Source organism: Egretta garzetta, unplaced genomic scaffold (assembly GCF_000687185.1).
Source record: "Egretta garzetta isolate BGI_Z169 unplaced genomic scaffold, ASM68718v1 scaffold231, whole genome shotgun sequence".
Classification (NCBI taxonomy): Eukaryota; Metazoa; Chordata; class Aves; order Pelecaniformes; family Ardeidae; genus Egretta; species Egretta garzetta.
Window position 1 is genome coordinate 843,642 of NW_009258727.1, and position 19,200 is coordinate 862,841.

Here is a 19,200-nt window from a genome sequence, read left to right on the forward strand (position 1 = left end):
TTGAAGTGTTTTATAGAAAGCTGAACACTTCAAAGGAGGGAATTTTTTTTCCAAAATACCTTTTTGCCTGGTACCTGGGTCACTGCGGTGGGAATGTTATACATAAACTCAAATCCCCTCAGCCTCACAAGGGACAAAGAACTGAAATCTGCCACTCCTCCTCAAGGGCATCATGCCGGGCTTTTGGGAGGAAAGAAATGACCACCTCTGACTGAGATTTGTATGAAATGCTTTGTTTGGTGCCTAATTCTGAGAGAGGGTTCCTGGGGAACAGGCCCAAGAAAAGAGGCACAGCTGCTTTCTGACAGAAGCATTTCCAATATTTTTAGAAAAAGGCTCTCGCCTGCAGACACTGTCATCTGAGAAACATGCTTGGGGCAATGGCTGGGGCAGAGGTCCTGTCCAAATGAGCATTTTCCTCCTCATGGAGCCTGATCTGGGGGAAGCTACAGTTTCCAGAGGTGCTGTGACACCACCTCCCAGCTCGCTGTTTATGAGAGTTCTTACAGGAGGATGCCTTTATTCTGTGTTTTATAGGGACTTAGTCATAAGTCCCCAGATAATCACCAGTATCAAAGCCAGGCACACTTAGCAAGACACAACACACAAAACTAGAACTACACCAGGGACCTGGAGTACATTAAGGTAAAAAATGGAGTCAGTAATAGATTTTGGGTATATCCAGTTTTAGGTGGCAGCTGAGTGGGGGATTTATGCATGACAGTTTGGAGCATAAAGGTCTGAATTCCTTCTTTGTCCTATAAATCTGAGTCACGACTAGTTGTCTCCCCTGCCCTGAATTGTACAGAATTGCCCAGCCTCATGACTGAGGCTTCTGATGGCAAAGCACCAATGGTTGTTGTAATGCACCAATTCTTTTGTGCACCCAGCTCTTAGATGCCTCACCTTAAGCAGTAATTTTTGACAGTTTTGGCTCAGGATCTGAAGGATATATTGGCCCCTTCGGGCACACAGGTGCTTTAAGTCTAAATTCCCAGAATATTACCATCAAAGTTTCATTTTATATTGTTTCTCCTTGCTGTTTAACCACTTAACCTGGGCCAGTCAATGTTTAATTTCATGGTGATGAGGACCGATTAGGAAGATGAAGATGATGATGATGGTGATTTTCTTTGGGCTGGCTAGTAAGATGTTTACCTGTTAGTAAGGCTAACAATTTAAAAGGTTTGAAAGAAAATTCTACTTGAAGTGTCTTAGGATCAAATTTTGAGACACTTTTATGTGTTTTCAGTTTATATATATGAGTCTATACAACTAGGCTTGTGCACGCCTTACTTTGACATGTTATTGCTTTCCTGGTATTTTTCATTAAGCTTCATGCCAAAAGCTCCTGAGTTGCAGATTACTGGAGGCTGGGAGAGTAACATAGGCAAGCATCTCTATGTGCTTGCCCTCATCTTACACTTTTTACGAAGCACTTAGGGAATTGGGTACTCTTGGAGACAGAATGCTAAATTAGCCTGACCTTGTCTCTGACCAGGTACAGCTGTTCTCACGATCCTTAAAAATGCTGACATTTAGCATTTGAAAGTCATTTTTATAAGGCGGTCTTACACTATTTCCTTGTATAAAACCTTAGCTCAATATTAAAGTCATTCCATGCATGATGTAATGGAAACGTCTCTTATGTTGCAGAATGTTACATAGGAAAGCCTGCAGCATGTGGTACTGGAAAATCAGGGGGAAGTACCTGTATTTTCACATGGACAGTTCATGAGCCCATGCCCTTTAAAAGACTGGTGCCTTGGGAGCAAGTCTTCAGATAATTTGGTGTGGGATACTAGAAAGCCAGAAGCAGAGTCAGTGTGAGGAGGAGGACAGCAGGCTTAGGGGACTTGAGGCAGGGAGTCTGGGTGAGAGCAGTCCTCTTGCACTTCCCATGTGCTGTTGACTTGTTTTTTTATCTACATGAAGACCACTGGCTATTGGATAAAAATATGGCAAAACCTTAACATTTTAAGGTTCTGACTGATTCGTAAAGAAAAAAATTTAAAAATTTTAGAATTTTTTTTTGTAAGTGGCAGTGGCCTTGAAAGTCAGAAGTACCCTCTGACAGCATTTGGTGAACTGTGTCTTTACGAAACAGAGCTGTTTCCTTCCATGTGGAGTGCCGTATATTAAGAGAACGTATATTTTAGGAGTTGATGGAAATACCTATTTTTGACTTCACCTATTCAAACAAAATTTCAGTATGTAATGCACCATGAAAAAGGTCACCTAATTATAGCAGTTTTTCATTAACTTACCTGATTCCTGCCTGTACATGCACAAGCCATTCATCAGGTGGTATAGCCTATTAATATACCTCAGCTTTAACATCTGTATGCACAGGTTCAGTAATAATGTTCTGCATCTACCTTTATATTTATTGCAAATGTATTTTATTAGGAGATTGAAACCAACACACAGAATAAAGCCACCCACAGACTGTTCCTTAGGTCTTCTAGACATTTATGCAGGTGTTGAACTCTGTATGTTTGAAATAGCTGTTGACATTTTTTCCACCTATTCTTTTAATGAGAAATGACCTTTAAAAAAATAAATAAAATGAGCAAAGTTTTCAAAACCTAAACAAATAAAATATCTGAAAAAGAACATTATTATATTTATTTTTATCTTTTTTTGTCCCTTTTTCTTCTCACCTCTCACTGTACTATTTCAGACTGGACCACAGCTGTGGTTCACTCTGTTTTACTCTTCATCGATCAGGGGTTTTAGAGGAGAGATACAGAAACCCCATGCTGGGACAATGACAGCCTTCAGCCTGGTGTAATCGACCTGGGGTGCAGCTTCAGGATGAGGAGGAACATCGAGCTCTGCACCAGTGGCTGTTGCTGCCTGTGCAGTAACAGCACTTCTGTCTCAGAGTCTGCAGCCCCATCCCCAAGGTGGGACAACTCCTTCTTAGGGTAACTGTGACAGCAGGGTAGAAGGCTTCCTGAGGCATCACTAATTTTCCTGATGTTCTCAGAGGGTTTTAATGATACGGCTTCCCTAGATAAATAAGAAATCTGAGTAAGATCCATGTCCCCATGTAACACCCGTTTCAAAAGCCTTAGGACTATATGAGCAGTGAGAACATCTGACTGCACAGGCTGGCAGGGACAACGCTGGTGAGCCCTGTCACTAATCACATCAGGATACGACCGGGGACCAAGAATGACAGTGGCCTCGTGACTAAAGCCCCAGGTGCAGTGGTTGAGGGTACATTTGACTACAGATGGGAAACCCTCAGAAATAAGTGGGGCACACACAGCATTGTGACCTGCTCTGCCCTCCCCAGCTTTTATGAAGCTTAATAAAAGCTTCTCTGTGACTATGTTGAAATGGCAGGACTTGTATCTCCAAGTCGCCTTTACTGTATTCGTCAAAACTGGAAGGTTCTGGCTTCTCTGATTGAAAAACTCTCTGGGAGGCCAGATGAACAGATTCTGCCTGTGCTAATCCCTCTGCCTTATGACCATAAACACTTTTGCCTTCCCTGACTGCAGCAAGCATGCTTCTTTCCCATGAAACAAGCTCATTTTCTCCCATCTCTTGTGGTTGTCCCTCTCTTTCTCACTGCCTTCTGCAAAATCTGTGAACTAGCACAGAAGGAAAGGTTGATTTTCCAAGTCCTGGGCAAGCTATGCCTCAGAAGACCTACTAGCTCCCTGAGCAAAGCTTCCCTTTCATGGGTGCAGTGCTGACTTAGTGCTAGTTGCTTTCTCTCCCCTGCAAAATTCATCTTTCTAGCCCCCTTCACCCTGCAGAGACACAACTTATGTTGGAAATGCTGTTTTCTCATTGCTTACAATGGCTATGCTCCTCTTTGACAGGAACTAACCTGTGATGGGGCACAAGAGTGGAGTGGAGAGAAACTGAAGTTTTAAAGGCCTCAAAAATCCTTAGACTGGCAGGCCAAAATTTTTTATTTAAGCATGGAGGAGACGAAGGAACAGGCTACCTAAGGCAACAGCAAGGACTTTTCACAGAAGGAAGCAGCTCCCAATCATTTAGGAAAAACAGGCATAGCATGCAAATAGTCAAGGAGCAGCAAACACAGTAGTATGAACATACAGGGATACCGCTAGCAAAACAACAAGGAAAGCATAACCCAAGTGAGCAAATCTTCTTGCAAAGACGAGATGAGAAAGTCTCAAACCTTTTGAAGCGCTTCTGTGAGACTGTTACCAGAAAGCAGGGTCACATACAGCATCATTGCTGGTGGCTCATCCATCACTGCGTGCCAGTGATAGGGGTGCCTGATCCTGTGTCCCTCTTCTCCAGCAGGGTCAGAGCATCTCTCCAATGCTGGGTCCATGCAGCCAGTGCCCAAACCTGCAACCAGCAGCTATAGCACAGCCTCATGCCCAGGCCCAAACATCTCCCCAGATCTGCCTGTCTTTTCAGATCCCTTTTGCTGGATTTGTACATAAGCCTTGATTCAGCTGGAGGCTGAGGGCATTTTTTCCTGGTTGCAAGAGAGCCAGAGTGGGGCCCAAATGCACTTAGATATGCATAGATACGCAGTGCAGCCAGGGCGGGGAGACAGCAGAGATGCTGTTGACTGAACTGTTAAACCTCTGCAACATCAGACATGTGTTTTAATTTTGGCAGGATGTGCGTATGAAGCCCGTTTTATTTTAATTTCACTGAATAACTTAAATTTGTAAAATGGAGTCTAACCAGTCTATGGAAAATAGATCAGCAGTGTTGAGATTTGGATTTCTTATTCCTGTTTACTGCTAGCTGGAAGTACACAAACCGTATGATGGCATCCCTTGCAATGTTGGCTGTTGTTAGCAGAGACGCAACGGGAGTTAAAGGTTATTCGTATTCATTTCACAGCAAAAAACCAGACTTGTTTTGGGGCCTGCAGGACATCCTTCAGGTGTTAGGTGTGCATGCCTGAAAGCTTGGCTCTTTTTTCTATCTATTTCAGCCTGATAAAAGATGTTAGATCTCCTCAAATCTTTGCCTCTCTTCTGTCCTTAGATCATAATTACAAAAAATTACTTTCTACAGAGGCGAAAATGAAGGGCTTTAAAATGTCTTAAAAAAGAAAAATGAATTCAGGAAGGGCTATTTTTAACAAGTTAGGCACAGATTTTTTTTTTCCACTAGAGATAATTAATCTGTAACTTTTCCCACAAAATAAATGTCCAAAATTAATCTCCCTCCCACCAAAAATAGGAAGCTTGTAACAGATGGAAAAAGTCACAAGACTAAATGATTGGTACTTCACATTAAATGTCTTTTTCATAAAACAGCAAGCAGCAGATCTACTTCATGGCAGTCGTTACTACATCAAAGTACTCTAAGCAGAATTAAATTATATTGAAAAAAAGAAATATACTTTTTCTCCTTATGAAAAGAAAGTTGTCAAAAGGAGAAAAAAAAAATAAAATAAGAGAATCTCCCGTGAAGACAGATCCTGATGAGATGTATGATCTTTTTTTGTTCTGGAGAGGAGAGGGGAGAAAGAGAATAGAAGAGAGGAAACAGAAAAAGCAGCTCCAGGATAACAAGCTTTGTGTGAAGCAGAAAATCATACCCTTTGAGGGTCATTTTCTTTGAGTTGCTGCCTCGGGGAGATCGGAGGCAGAGATTAAACACTGGAGGGAAAGTCCACATTTGCTTGCGAGGCCCCGCTCTGCCCTGGAACGCCCGGGTAAGCGGAGGAGCCGGCGCTGCCTCCCCGGCGGCGCGCAGGTCCCAGCCAACAGTTTGCATCACATCGCGCCCTTTTTTCGGGAGGAGGAAGGCCCACCGGCCCGAGAGGGCGAGGGAGCCCAGGGGCGCGGGATTTCGGAGGGAAGGGGGGTGTTTCCCCACTAGGTGGAGCCTGAGCCCCGCGCTCCCGCGCTCCCGCGCTCGCCCTCCCATCCTCCCCGCCCGCCCGAGCCGGGCTTCGGTCCGCCTCGGCCCGAGCAGAAGGCAGCTGGGCAGACATCTGAAGGCAGCTGAAGTACGCGGTGTAGGAAGGTCGTGAGATGTCTATTTTGTTGGTTTCTTGTGTGGTTTGGGTTTTTTTTTGGTTTGGTTTTTTTTTTTTTTTTCAGTTTTACAACGGTCCCCGTTTATTATGCATTAAGCAAGACAATGAGGCCATTGCATCCATCATATGCTCCCTAATGCAGCCGATGGCAGCATATTGGTTTTTTAAATCAGGTTACACTTAAATTACTGCTAGCTGCTAAAAAAAAAAAGAAAAAAAGGAAAGAAAAATGCGGAGGCAATGGCCTTAGTCGAGGTGCTGGGCACAAGGGACACTGTTTCAAAGCGTGCACGCAGGTATTGAAGAAAAATGTTGTGGATATCCCCCCGGGGTAAACTGCCCCTATGTTGTGTAAGTGGAATTGTAGATCCTTGATGTGGGATTGGGGAAAAAAAAAAAGAAAACAAAAAAGAAAAAAAAAAAAAGGAAAATGTAGTTGGAAAAGCACCTGCATGGTCCTGCAAACACAGGTTTAAATAATCAGGCTGCAGCTCATACTCGCACCGAAGTTGGTAGGTCAGACCAAGCCCTTTGGCTGACTCTGAATGGATTAGCTGGCAGTTGCTGAAAACCCTGCCCAACAGTTTCGTTTCCATGGCCTTTCTGGAAGAGGCACTTTCTTTGCGTAGCACAAGAGTTCTTCTCCCCAGTGTGTTCTGAGTCAGGAGTGGCAGGACCGGCTGGACAATGATGATTGTGTAGCATAGTAGCCTTTTAGGTTTCAACCTTTTCTTTTTCATAGGGTCAAAGATAAACCTCTTAGATGCTTTGAAAAGCCTGACCCCTGTCTCTGGAAATAACTGAAGTGTCCAGCCTGGATCAAAGAAACCTTTCCTTCAAAAACATTGTCAAAACTGAGATATTTTTTAAAAGCTTTTGGCTCTGATGAAAGCCGAATGATGAAATCGGTGTGTATTTGATGGGAAGTGTTCCAGCTAGCTCTAATAAGGAGCACTACTCAGTATTTTAATGACAACCTTCAATAGCAAAACTCTATTTTGGCTCCTTTATATTCCTACCACTGTACTACCTGAGCAATCTCCCAGTCTTTAATGTATTTTTTTCCTCACAGTATACCTGGAAAATGCTATTGTCCCGACTTTACAGATGAGAAATGGAAGCACAGGAAGGTGAGGCAACTTACTGAAGATTGTACAGTAAAGTTTGCAATGGAGGAAAAAAATCATTCCTCTTGTCCAAAATCATAAGCTAGTGTCATGAGTTGGGGTACCTAGTGCTATTTTTCTCTTATATGACCCTGATCTGCTCTGTCTAAAACTTGGGAGTATGCATAACCTGACAGATCATTTGTCCCGTACATAAGAAATGTAAGAGAGAGACCATTTGTAGGCAAGGTCTATGGGATGCCCTGTCGGTTGTTAGGCTGTCCTGAAAAGAGTTGCTATTTATTTACAGAAACCAGTCATAAAAAAACCCCTTTTATCCTTGTGTTTCTTTCTTCCTGCTCCCTACTTCCACCCTATGTTTTTGGGGCTTGCATACTGCAGATGCTATCTGTAAACTCCCACTTCAATTTTCTGTGAAGCTTTTAGCAGGTAGGAAAGTCTCCGAAAAGGAAGAAAATGAAAGAGACAGCCAGACAATATTTGGTTCACTGGAGAAAAATATCACATTGTCTTTCAGGAAGCAAAGGAAGCAGCAGAAACTATACCTAACTAGAAAAGAAGATCATATTTGCTTATGTTGTTTGAAATCCATGAATGCTTGATTTGGTACCCTTGCCTGAGATGGCAGACCAGCAGCCTTTTATAAGTGAGGGTGCCAATATTTTCCACTAGTCCTCAGTTTAAAAGCAGTGACAGGATTTCAAAGGGAGGAAGAAAAATACAATTTTCTGGTGAGAAACACAGCCCATAATTCAGAAGACATTGAGGATGCAGGAAAAGAGCTGCAACAGGCCAAGTGTGAATCGTCATTTTATTCTTGAAATAAAATGTAAAATGACGGTGTGGTGTTATGCATGTTCCCACGTTCTCTGTTTATATTAACTCCTCTGTAATTTTGTAAGTTGAATTAATGACATTTTCCACTTTCTTATTTATTCTTCTGTCTGCAGGTGACACAGAATGATCACTGCACAGTTTTGTGGTTTGCTTTTGCTTTCTCTGTCTTATCTTATGCTTGAGTATACATGACTGGATATGATTATTTGCATAAAGAATTTACTGAGGGGGAGTGTCTTGTTTCTGTCTCAGGAGAGAGTAATTCTTATAATCTAGGTGCAGAACTATTGACACCTAACTGTGCTATCTCCCTTCATTTGTATATAGTCTCAGTGCTGCAGTACAAAACTGCCTTCATACAAAATCATAGCCACAAAGGAGAAGGAAGGCTCTCAGGTAGTTATTATCTGTCTTCTATGTCAAACAAAGAGAATGGGCAGGGTGATATACCTGTGGTGGGTTTTGAAGGAGGTAGAGTATTGCCTTTCGTACTCACTGAAATCCTCAGATGTATCTGATTGGGACTGACCTGTTCTGGTGGCCACAAAGACACGCATCACCATGGTCAGATCTGAGCCTGAAGGGAATGGGGTACAATCTACCAGGCAATTTTTTAGGGACAGTAGTATGTAAGGGTTCAAAAATAGGCCCATCTGTGAGCTGGTTTATGGTCTGTAGAGACCATTGTGCCGAGCTTTGAGCTGAGCTAGAGGCCTCCTGAGGTCCCTTCCAGCCTGAGCTTTCCCATGATCCTGTGCTGATCCAGTGATCCTAGGGTCATAACAGAAAAAAAAAATAATTTTTTAAGGACTTCCATCTTCTTGCTTCTTCTCCAGGGCCCAAACTGCTGCTGGTTTTGTGCAGGTATGGGGAGTCCTAGGAGATCATGTTGTTTGTTACTGATGTAAAGAAGATACACATCGGAGTTGAGAAGATATGCATTGGAGTTGTCCATACACTGCTGGAAACCTAGTTCATTTCTTACCATTTCTTCCTGTTAGGTTCAGATGAAGTTTGAACAGTTCGGAGGTAAGGGTTCTGCTGAGGGTTTTTGGAAATGGAGCTGCAACTTCTGCAAAGAAGGCCTTGAGACACAGAACAGCACTTCTCTCTAGATGCAGGGAGAAGCTGTATCTTTTACATGTTAATACTATGTTGGTGTGAGGCTATGGGCTTACACAAGCACATGATAGTTTAAGCGTATGAAATCATATGATAGGCAAGTGTTAAATGCAGATGTAATTCCTACATTTACTTTTATTACAGGAAATCTTTACCTTTTCCTCTTTCTTAAACCATGGGAGTATTTTATTTTCATTTAAGTATCTGATAGTAGTGAGGAAACTGAAGCTAATTTATGGCTTAAGAACACCCTTCATCACTTCTTGATTCTTCTCAGAAAAACAATTCTCTGCCACTGGAAGCTTGCACCAGGAATTTCCCTGCAGGCCTAAGTTTCCACTGCCTTGGAACATCAAAATGCTGAACTTGCAGTCTGTAGAGAGAATTTTCTTCCCAGAGAATGTGAAAGTCATCTTGAAGTGGTTTTTTTGTGGTTTTTTTTTTCTATTTTGAATCTGTATGTATAATATAATATGCACCTTTCTCCTCGCTTCTCCTGCAATTGCTTCTAAAAAGGTTTTGATGCACTTCCTTGTTGTGTGCACGGCATCTGCAATGTGTGTACGGCTCAGCTGGGGGTAACTGTGGCCAAATAATGTTTGTAAATATTCCTGTCAATAAAGCTTACTGCCCTTCAGCATCTTATTTGTATGTCTGCACAACTTTGGGGAGTGAGATTTTATTCATGAATATGTTTGAAAGCAAGAGTATCAGGAAAACCAAGTAACTTGTTGCAGAAATGTGTGTACAAAAATGTTCTCTCAGGATAATCTTTTGAAAGCTCTTTCTATTTTCTTGGTATAATGTTCACTGAACATAGGCTGAGTTTTTGCAAATAATTTCAGAGTGGGAAAATGGGATTCTTCTTTTCTTACAGAGTGCAGGTCACCCAGTTCTGGAACAGAAATTGTCCAGCATGATTCACAGGGGCAGTCGTAAATAATGAGTGCTCATTCACCAGTTTGTGAATAAACCCCAGGCTAAAATGTAGTCATACATTCATTAAGCAGTACAAAAAATATCACAGCAATGCTACAGATAATTTACTGCTAAACTTTTCAGATAATTAATTTGTAAAAATTAATTTGATTAGCTTTGATCTGTGTGCTAAATACCCATCATTAAAACTTCAGTGTTTTATTTTGTTGTGGATTATTTTTATATATTGCCATTATCAGTAATCCATTTTTTAGCCAGATAGATTGTCTGTTATCACTGATCCATTGCCTAACCAGATGACTTCTATTCTCTGAACCATAGATTATTTAGCTGTGAGTTTCTCTTTGAAAAGGTCTGATGGATAAATTGCAAATTTGGACCATAATCCTTTAACGTAAGTTGTGATAGATTTTCTATCTGCAGAATGACTTTTTACTGAATTCTTACAGTAGAAGTGCTTGTAGCTGTATGTAAATAGAAGTATGGAAACTCTTTTCAAATGGCAGTCAAAATTCCAGAGAAGAATTTAAGCCTAGAAACAGTCAGATCCAAATTTTTCCTTGAAAAATTTTTTAATTGAATGCTAAGCGGTTTTTAATATAAAATGCCTGCTTCTGATGAAAGTAAAATATATTAATGAAACACACGATGCCTCGAATTGCAGTATTAAATCTATAAGTTACAATTATTTTTTTATGAAAATATGATTTCCAGATTCCTTAAAAAAATAATGTAAAAATTAGGGGGGAAAAAAGGACTGTTTTCTCTGGGAAAGAAAAAGATTTTTTTTTTTTCTATTAAGCTTCTTTAAGGAGTAAAGATTTATTTCAATTCCTCATTTTGCAAAGGCTCTTGCTGCTTTTATAGATGCCCCCCTCTACAACTGGGAAGTGCTGTGTTCCAGAAAGCTTTTGAAAATTTCTCAGAAAAGATTTCCTGGTAGCTTTGCTACTTGGCACAAACACTTCAGGACTGCAGTTGTTAAACAAACAAAAATGTTGTGCAGCAGGGTGAGGAAACTCTGGTTTATAGTTTCAAAATGAAATAGATTCACATTTCCCTACCTAAACATTTTGTTAGGATGATGCAGTACCCCTAAAGTTACATTTCACTGTTTACCTGAAGTTTCAGGAAGCATGTGAATGTATGGCAGCGTAAGATTATCATCCTGCTTTCTAAACCCCGCCATCCCTTTGTAACTCCATAATTCAAGTTTAATGTTGCAATAATGCCAGAACGCAGTGTGACAACGACAAATGACTCCCTGACTGTGGCACTTGCTGCTGTACAGGGGAGGTCGGGAAGGACTCCTAACTCAAAAAGACATTTCTTGTCATGTTTTCTGGCAGTCATCAAGGGCACATCTTTCACAGGGAGCAACTGAGTAATTCCCAGGATCCAAGCCTCACTGAGTTTGTGGTGTTTGTGAGCGGGCTTGCAGAGGGGATGAAGAAAGAGGAGAGTTTCCATCATGAGAACACATACAAGGAGAAGGCTCTGCCCTCTCTCACATAACTGTCATGCCCTTGGTCTGACATGACATTTTGCCTTCCCATGGAAGAGCCAGACAGCCCCGCTAGTCAGATGGACCTTGGGAATCAGCTCTTCCCACGTTTTATAGTCCCCTGGGTCTTTATCTGCTGCTGAAACTCCACCCTTCCCTCCCTCCAGATGAAATGCAAGAAGACAGTGTCTCTGGCCCTCTTGAGAGGGAGGGAAAGGAGCAGGAGAAGCATCGATAGCTCCCTGCCAAGTCAGAGAGACACTGGGGGCCCCGCGCTCTGGTTCCCAGGCAGGAGGGGAGTCAACCATGCTCTCGCACATGTCGCTCTCGCAGAGGGGTGGGGGAAAGACTGCTGAGAGGCTGGTCCCTTCCTACATGCCAAGAGGGTCAATGAACCCAACATGACTCTCACAGAAAAAGTATTATTAAAAACAAGCTGGGAAAAAAGGTTTCCTAGCATCTGGACTGCAGAACAGAAAATAGCATTATTGCTGGAGCAGAAGCAAGTATGAAATCCTGGAAAACACTCATAAACATGACATATTTTTATTAAAAGTTTTAATTTCCAGTAAAGCTCCAATGACCCAGATCTCCATTACCATACAACAGTGCAAATGCTGTTGAAGCCAAGAGTGTCATTTGAACAGAATAAATCAAGTAAATAAATATTCACTGATACTGCCTAATTAATCTTCAACTACATTTGATGTAATGTGCAATATATTCTTCAGACTTGCTGCACATCTCACTTTAAACCAGAGGTGCCTATGCTGCATAGTATGTCTTCTGGCACAAATTTTCTGCCAAGTTCTGGTGTAATTTCCTAACTGAGACTGTGAACAAAATCTGAAGCACTCAAATGAGCAGAGCAGTATCATGGTACCCATTTTACAGATAGGGAAACTGAGACACAAGATGGTGAAGGAACTTATCCTAGGTAATTCGGAAGGTCAGAGACAGAAACCTGAATAATACTGCAAACCCCTCAGTTTTATTCTTCTCCTGGTGTTAAAACAGCCTCAGATAAAAACTTCTTGATTAGGAAAGTGATATGGCTTATGCACTCAGCTAAGATTAGAATGTTTTTCTGTTGCATGATTTTCTTAAAATAAAAAGAAGACGATTGACTGAAATTAGGAAGGATTATATATTAACTCAGCAGGGAGACCCATTACATGAGAATGGAGGTCTTACACAGGCATCTCTATTTATTATGTTAATTTACATGACATCTATCCTATGGGCACCCTGCTTATCCCGTCCTACTTGAGAACTCCAACGGGAAGGTGAGTTGTGAAAATGATGGAGGCAGGGCTCAAACCTGTGTACTAGGCTGTGCTAGACCTAAACCTGAAATGTTTTCATTCAACAAAGATAATTTTTTTTTTGTTTGGAAGAGATCCCTCCTAAAGTAAAGCCAAAGGAGGTAGTGGTGAGGAAAGCTGTTTGGCTCCAAGCTGAATCAGGTTAAGTGTGTAGGGATCTAGATTCTGTAGGTTAGGTAAAATATTGGTGATTCCAATCTACTGTGTCCCCACACCCACAGTAGCAAATGGTTAGCAATTCCTACAGAAGGAAATACAACTGAAACAAATTCCTGCAATGATGTCTTAGATTATGTGGGAGTTTGCACCGTATCTTACTGAGCTAGGAGAGTCCCGTGGAATGACTAGTTGCTTGGTCCGGCTGTCAAGTGTCTGACTTTCATTCAGGCTCTTTGCTATAATGTCAGAATGCCTCTTGTGTAGACAGGCTGAGAGGGAGAGATTACTAGCATGGGCACAGCACTGCAATGGATAACAACTGTTTTCATCCCCAGATAGGATCTCTGCATGGGAAGGGGCTAGGCTGTGCCAGCTGAATGCCATGAGCCCAGCGTCAGGGGCCTCTGCATCGTGCTGTTGCATGATGGATATGAGGTCAACAGGCACCGGTGAAATTTCTTAAATCACACTGATTCCTGGAAAGACAATGACAAAACTCCTATTGACTTCAAGATAAACAAATTCAGACCATAGGTCAGGGTCACAAAAAGTCCCGTGACAGCTGGAACAGAAACTCTCAGATTTCTGTTCACACCTTAATAAAAAAATCCATCTTTCTTCCCTCTATGAACTGAAGCTCCTCCCCTTCCAACACTTTCTTTTTTCCTGAAGTATTTGGGGCAGTTTATTTATGGTCCCAATTTACCTGAGTAGTTTGAATACTTGCCCACTTCCCAGGAAAATTTTCTACCTTCAAGTGATCCACATTATAAACTGCAGCTATAAATTACAAGGACCTTCTAGGGAACAGGAGAAGGTAGGAGGGGATGAGGTTGTTCATTTCTATGGAACAACTGAATGAAATTGTAGTTTTTATTACACTTCATTTTCAGCCCTTACCTTTCTATGGCCTCTGCCTCCTTACTTCTATAAACTGGACCATTATTGCCCTAAACCCTTAAACTGTCCTTTTAACTGGAGATGCTTTACTATCCAGCCTGCACAGCATTCTCATCGAATCCAGTTTGTAAACATTCCTGGGGCACTCAGAGGACAAATTACTATATGTTTGGAAATACATTATAAAATATTTTATTTCCTATAGCTTAATGGAAACTTAGGATGGTGTCCTAAGAAGGATTTATTTGACAGACTGAGAAGCCTTTTCACCACAGAGGGCAATGTGTTGAGCATCAGTCTAGAGTGTACTTTGGGGTGCATGAGACTTTATTTGCTAAGCACCGCAGAATCTAAGAGCAGGTTGGGGTGGATGTGAAAGAAATGCATTCTTCACGTGAGCGTATTGGACGTGTCCACTGGTGTGAAACTGGTTTGATGTGACCGTGCTTTTATAGGGCAGTTCTGATAGTGTGCTGACTAATGACTGGCTAAAGCAGGCATTGGGGTCAGCCAGGGCTGTAGCTGTTTAGCTCAGAAAGTGTAAGGCTCCCATTTTAGAAGAGTGATTCTGGAACATGCAGAAAATGTTCCACCCCATGAGAGGTTGCAGGAGGAGAATTAAATCATGAGGCTGAAAAGACAATAACCTCTCGTTTTCCCCAGTGAACCACCATCCTTTGTGTGCACTGCAGATTTTTTTACAGATGGCAATAAACTTACATTTGGGCATACTTCTGAAGCCATCCAAACTGCGTCATGGTTGTTTAGGCATCATACTTGGACTATGTCGGGAATTTTCTTATTAAATGACTTGTCACTAGAAAAATGCTGATTCCTTGATGCAAAGTGTTTTTGTGAGAGAATATCAACACTGTGAGCCACTGCCAAGACACAAAAAGCCTTCAATAGAAATTCACCTGCTGGGCAGATTCCTTGTTACTTCATCTGCCACACTGCTAAGGGAAGATCCAGAAACAAAACTATTATCTTGATTAGTCATTCTTACTGCTTTGAGATACTCTTGCTAGAAGACAGAATTAGTCCAAAGGGCACGTGTACAGAAACAAGTATATTTTTTAACCTAACATTTTAACATCTGACAATGGGTAACAGTTCAATATGCATTAGCATAAACAGTTTTCAGTAGCATATAAAACACACTAGTGAAAAATGACATCTCTAAAGCATTAAGTAAAAGTATTACTAAATTAGTATTTACTTACATGTATCTAATGGTATGGCATCAGTGAAGACTTTTGTCCAACTTCCTGGCTCTGAGTGACTTCTGAACACTTTGTTGCTATGTAAGTTCAAGTTTATTACTCTTCTCCATATGAAGATTTCCTTGTTTGACTACAGTCTTGGGAGGCGTAAGAGTGTGACAGCTCTCTCCACTAAGAAGATTTGGTTTTGACATGCTTCTGGGTGAGATCCTGAGCTACTTTATTTACTCTTCAGAGACCCTAAATATCCTGAACCTGAACATTTTGGCTGTTGCTCACAACTGAAATTACCGTATTGTCACATATCCAGGGCTTAACCTCTAAGGCTGTACCATGATTTATACCTTTTGGACTGTATTAAGCAACTGCTTTTAAACTTGGAATTACACAGTAATTAATTTGTCATTTCTTAAAAACCCCTTTTGTTCCAGTGTTTTAAAGACTGTGAATGTCTTGTTTTGTTCTTCCTGAAACACATGCCTGTCCTTTGTTAAGAATATGTGCTTGAGCTGTCACATAGAGTCAAACTTACAGGGCCCTGGCTGCTCTGGAAAAAACAACAGTAATTCAACTAGGGACTGAGCATCCCCTGAAACATGAGAGCTCAGATGTCTCCTGTTATCAGCTTATCAAACTCAGAGAAATCTATTGTCCTCACTAATTTATCCAGGTTTGTATTGCAGTAGGTGTACTTTCAGTGACAAAGTTAACCCCTTCTGAAGGTTTTCCTGCTCACTTCTAATACACCTGCATAGAAAGAAGCATCAGAATTTATATTTCCCATGCTTTTCTTCAATCATATTTTACAAGGGACACTTATCAGTGGTCATAACAGCTTATGACGATACATTTCATTTTATTGTGGAAACTTTTACATTGTGTTGGAGCTTTAATGTACTTGCAAAAAAGGTACATAGTAATAGTGAGCCACAGGAAAGTGGTACAACCTCTAAGAGAGCTTGTCTAGAGCAATCCAGGCAAATCTCAGTAGGGGCTGTTGTGGCTCTCTCCACACCTTGTTTCTTCTTCTCTCTGTCTGTTCCTGTTCTCCCTCCCCGGCACCTTCGCTGACAATTGCCTCACACCTCAGCAATTTGGTTCAGAGAACTAAATGGGTTTGCAGTCTTGGCAGGTAGGCTTTCATGCCTTCAGTGCCCATGGGGTGGCTAAGCGAGAGACAGAGCAGGCACAAGGGGCTGGGCAGGAACATGTGGCAGACGGAGGGAAAAGGCAGGAAAGGTTTATCATGGTTTATCTACAGATGTTTGGGACAATTTGCCTGGCTCATGGTCTGCTGTTGACCTCTTTCCTGTGGTCCACTTGGCACTGCACTACCGGTCAGATTTGTGACAGCCAGACATTCAGCTACCACGTTCCCCAGGAGACTCCATGATCTGTTTGCCATCCACTGAGGTTTGAGGTCTGTCTGCTGTTTAGCCAACAAACTCAGGTAATTCCCTATCACACCAAGGAAAGGTGACAGTGGTGCTCAGCACCAGTTCAACTAACTCTTATTAGCCCTGCTGATTCTTGAGCAGCATTTGGGAAAGACAGCTATCTGCAGGACCCCTTCCTTTGGCAACATGCTTTCTTTCAGTCCCCCAACTACGTCTACACTAGTTAACTAAACAGGATGGTGCAGACCCAAACTACCATGCAGTTTTCCAAACTGTTAAGTTTATTGTATGTTCTTGGCAGTTTTTTCCTGGGCCAACTGTTACTCTCCCAGAAAATCCCAGGTTACAGTTCAAGGTCAGCATAGGCTACGTGCCAGCTACACACTGCCATTCCCAGTGTGTAATGAGGATGAACCCAATGTGTTTCTGAGCATGACAAATGTGAGTTGCACCATGACAGTCATTCTTATGACTAGAGAAGGGGACATGGCCAGTTTTGATCATAGGTGCAGCCTCTCTTTCCTGGGTCAGAGAATGCGACGTGTCTGTGAAGACGTGATGGCTGGCACAGATGAAAAGAGCTCACCGCTCCTGGGAAGCACCAGAGATATTGCGTATGTGCAGGTTGATGTCTCTGTTGGTGTAAATTTCTGCTGGATCTGTGGCAGGCAAGGGGTTACAGCACACAGCCCTCCTCTGCCTCTTCAATGACTGATATGGCTTGCTAATAGTACTTTATCCTTCCATAATTTTAAATGGATTTTCTTTTTTTCCTCTCTTGTACATTTAATATAAAGTCAAAAGATTTTTCATGGTGATGATTGACACATGACTAAGCAGTTTAGATCTCTGTACTAGAAATCCACGGTCTTCTTCAATTGCTTAATGCTGCAACAAAATCACATGAACCCTTTTCTCTCTTTAAACCTATTTATGCCATTAAAATTAATACACTAGATCTTGGGAGGCTGCTTAAATGTAAGCACTGAGAAGCGAGACTATTTTATAGGTAAATATTATTTTTTTAAAAAAATACTGTGTAGTAGTTTTGCATGTCCTTCCAATTTTTGTATTTTAGCTGGGCAGAGTTGATCAAAAAATGAAACAGTGGTTTTGGCTATTTTTCCAAAGAAATTTCCTTTGGGTGTTTCTGTAGAAAATTAATGGACTTGAATTTTTTTTCCAGCTCTAATGTATCCTTGCTGTTACAATTCTGACTTGCAATTCAATGTACATTACTCCAAGTTATTCTCCATTACTTGGCTACAAAATTCCTTTAGGGGAAAAAGCATTATTTTAATTGGTTAATTTATTCCTCTTTTTTAGATGGTATTGATTAATGAACTTTATTTAAAAAAAATAATTAAGTAGTAGAATCCCTGCTGCCTGCCCGTTTCTCCCTTTTTTTTTGTTGCTTTTAAGCAAGTGCCAGTGGAAGAAAATTTAACAAAGCACCTTGTGTACTCACACCTCAATATTACTTACTTTTCTTACCTTTGATTACGCAGTATCAAGTGAGAAAGACTACATGGCATGTATACAAACAGCACTGTGAAAGGTCTGTAACACACACGGCAGAAGGAGAACAAAGAAGCTGTGCTTGTTCTGTAGGAATGCAGTCCAGACTCTGTCACCTGTTCTCTGGCTGAATATGCAAATACAATTTGCTATCTATCTGAGAATTCCCTCCCCCCCTTTTTTTTTGTATTATTGGTATTACTTATGAAGTGAAGTAATGCAGAGTGGCTAAAATCACCAGAATGTTCCAAAGGTGCTCAAGGCCAAGTTCTGCCCTGCGCTGTGCAGTCAATTATTCATGGCTTCCTATAAAAATTATATCCAGTCATCAGATCATCTGACTAAGGTAATAGGGATGGGCCTTAAAATTCTCTTGTTATGTTGACAAGGAATTTTCCTTGTCATTTACTTTTTGACAGATTTAATTGAAAATTGCCCACATCAGAATTCTAGGGCTCTTGATGCCCTACAAGACCTGGATAAGGTAACATATATACATCATTCATGAGCACATATTGATTGGGAAGCCTGCTTATTACTGAGCAAGCTGATATTTACCTTTTAAAATTCTGATTTGTGGGATGCAGGCAGTTCTCTGCTCAGGTGAGTAAAGCAGAATCTGTGCCACATATGTAAGGCATTTCTTGTGCAATAACACAGTAGATGTCACAACAGCAGCACAGCATATTTACTTGGGTTAATACACATTTTATCTAAACACACATAATCCAATTGCCTTCACCAGTCCTGCAGAATTGTCCAGTCTAGAGCATGGAGACTTGAGCACTCTGCCTCCTCTCTTGCCTGGATATCACACCCTGGAAAAATATTTATTATGACCTTAAAGACTTTGGGAGACAAACACAGTAGATGATGAGGACAAGATCTGAAAAAAAACCCCAAACCCTTAGATGGAATATATATGTATGTCTGTGTGCTAACTGTCCTGTCCATCTAGGCTTTTTCTAGGTTTGTCTTAAGGTGCCCCAAAGATATATAGAAACATCCTTGTCTTGACAGAGCTAAGTCATTCCCAGGGAGACTCTGTCTACAAGACATTCTTCTGCATCTTGAGATGATGCTAACAGGGAGGATGTTCCAAAAAAACAGCTAATGCCACTACTTTCTTTTAAAAGCATAAAGGTGTA